Source organism: Cajanus cajan, chromosome 8 (assembly GCF_000230855.2).
Source record: "Cajanus cajan strain Asha chromosome 8, NIPB_CcT2T_4, whole genome shotgun sequence".
Taxonomy (NCBI): Eukaryota; Viridiplantae; Streptophyta; class Magnoliopsida; order Fabales; family Fabaceae; genus Cajanus; species Cajanus cajan.
Window position 1 is genome coordinate 35,504,956 of NC_138524.1, and position 2,070 is coordinate 35,507,025.

Sequence of the window (2,070 nt, forward strand, 5' to 3'; positions counted from 1 at the left end):
ACCGTGATTCTAAATCACGGGCGTGATCTTCTCTGGAATATTTTTGGAAAACCCCAGAGAGAATCACGACCGTGATTCTAAATCACGGGCGTGATCTTCTCTGGAATATTTTTGGAAAACCCCAGAGAGAATCACGACCGTGATTTATAAATCACGGGCGTGATCTCCTCTGTTTGAATTTTTGCCAAATTCCTTCATTTTGCATGTTATAGTTGCTTATATAGTAAATATTGACTTTTCTGTTGACTTTTGACTTCATAACCTTGTATGTGTTCTTATTTGCATGACTAGGTCCAACCCTGGTCCATTACATGATTTTGATCCTGAGATAGAAAGAACACTTCATCATAGGTTAAGGTGTAGGTCTAGTCAGAATAATAATAGTAGTATAGTTGATTCTGAAGTAGTTATTAATTCTACTTTTAATCCTCAATCCTGCTTAGATAGTGATACTTTTAATTTTCAATCTTGCTCTTCTTCTGAAACTGATTCTGAATTTGATATCATGGCTGATAATCGTGAACTCACTTTGAAGGAATTGGCTACACCTAATGTTGTGTATCAACCATGGTGTGTCCAATATCCTGATAATCAAACAAATTATGAGCTTAAATCTGGACTTATCCATTTGTTGCCCAAGTTTCATGGACTTGCAGGTGAAGATCCTCATAAGCATTTAAAGGAGTTCCATGTAGTGTGTTCCACCATGAGACCTCAAGGAGTTCCTGAAGATCATGTCAAAATGAAGGCATTTCCTTTCTCTCTGGATGGTGTTGCAAAAGATTGGCTCTACTTTCTACCAGCAACAATCACTACATGGAATCAAATGAAGAGATTGTTTCTAGAGAAATTCTTTCCTGCATCCAGAACAGCAGCAATTAGGAAAGAGATTTGTGGTATAAGGCAACTGAATGGAGAGACCTTGTATGAATACTGGGAGAGATTCAACAAGCTGTGTGCTACATGTCCTCAACATCAAATTAGTGAGCAATTATTGATTCAATATTTTTATGAAGGACTAACCTTGATGGATAGGAACATGATAGATGCAGCAAGTGGAGGAGCACTGATGGATAAGACACCAAATGCTGCAAGACAACTCATTTCGAACATGGCAGCCAACACTCAGCAATTTGGATTTAGAGGAACTGTCAAGGGAGTAAATGAGATGGCAATTGGTGCTGGTTCTAGTTCTGTTTGTGGTGCAGATAATCAAAGGCTGGAAAACAAAATTAATGAGCTAACCACCATGGTGAGACATTTAGCAATTGAACAAAAACAACAGGCGAATGCAGCAAGTGAATGTCCAGCAACAGTTTGTGGCATTTGTTCTTCAGAGGAGCACTATACACATTCATGTCCCACTCTACAAGAAACAGATGCAAATGTTTCTGGAATTTACACCAACCAGCAACAACAATATAGGCCACAACAGCAACAAAATTACAATCCATACTCCCAAACATACAACCCAGGTTGGAAAGATCATCCAAATCTGAAATGGGGGCAACAACAACAACAACAACCTTCATTCCAACCTTTTGGAAAATATCAGCCTCCATTCAAGCATCAGCAACAACAACCACCAGCACCTACACCTCCTCCTGCACAAAAGAGTGGACCTTCATTCGAGGAGATGATGCAACAGATGGCTGCACAAAATTTGCAGTTTCAGAGAAATATGGATGCCACTGTCCAAGATTTAAAGACTCAAATTGGCCAGTTAGCATCTCAGGTAAATCAGTTTCAATCTCAAGGTTCTGGCAAACTTCCCTCCCAAACAGTTTTAAATCCAAAGGGGAATGTGAGTGCCATTACTTTGAGAAGTGGAAAAGAGTTACCACCAGTGCAGCAACAATCAGTTGTAGCACCAGTGGAATGTGATTCTTCCTTTGCAGGTGCAGCTGAAAATGATGATGCAGCAAAGAGGAGATCAGAGATTCCACTCCCCTTTCCAAATAGACCAGCAAAGAAGAGATTAGAAATTGATACTGAATTGCTGGATATGTTTAGCAAGGTGGAAGTCAACATTCCTCTCCTTGATGCTATCCGACAAATTCCAAAATATGC

General features: G+C 39.6%; 1 non-coding gene across 1 annotated transcript; it reads right to left on the reverse strand.

Moving 5' to 3' along the window:
• Positions 1–876: 876 nt before the first annotated feature.
• LOC145951010 (small nucleolar RNA R71) lies at positions 877–981 on the reverse strand. Its single transcript, XR_014428836.1, has one exon. It is a non-coding gene; the product is annotated as a small nucleolar RNA R71 (small nucleolar RNA).
• Between the last annotated feature and the right edge of the window lie 1,089 nt (positions 982–2,070).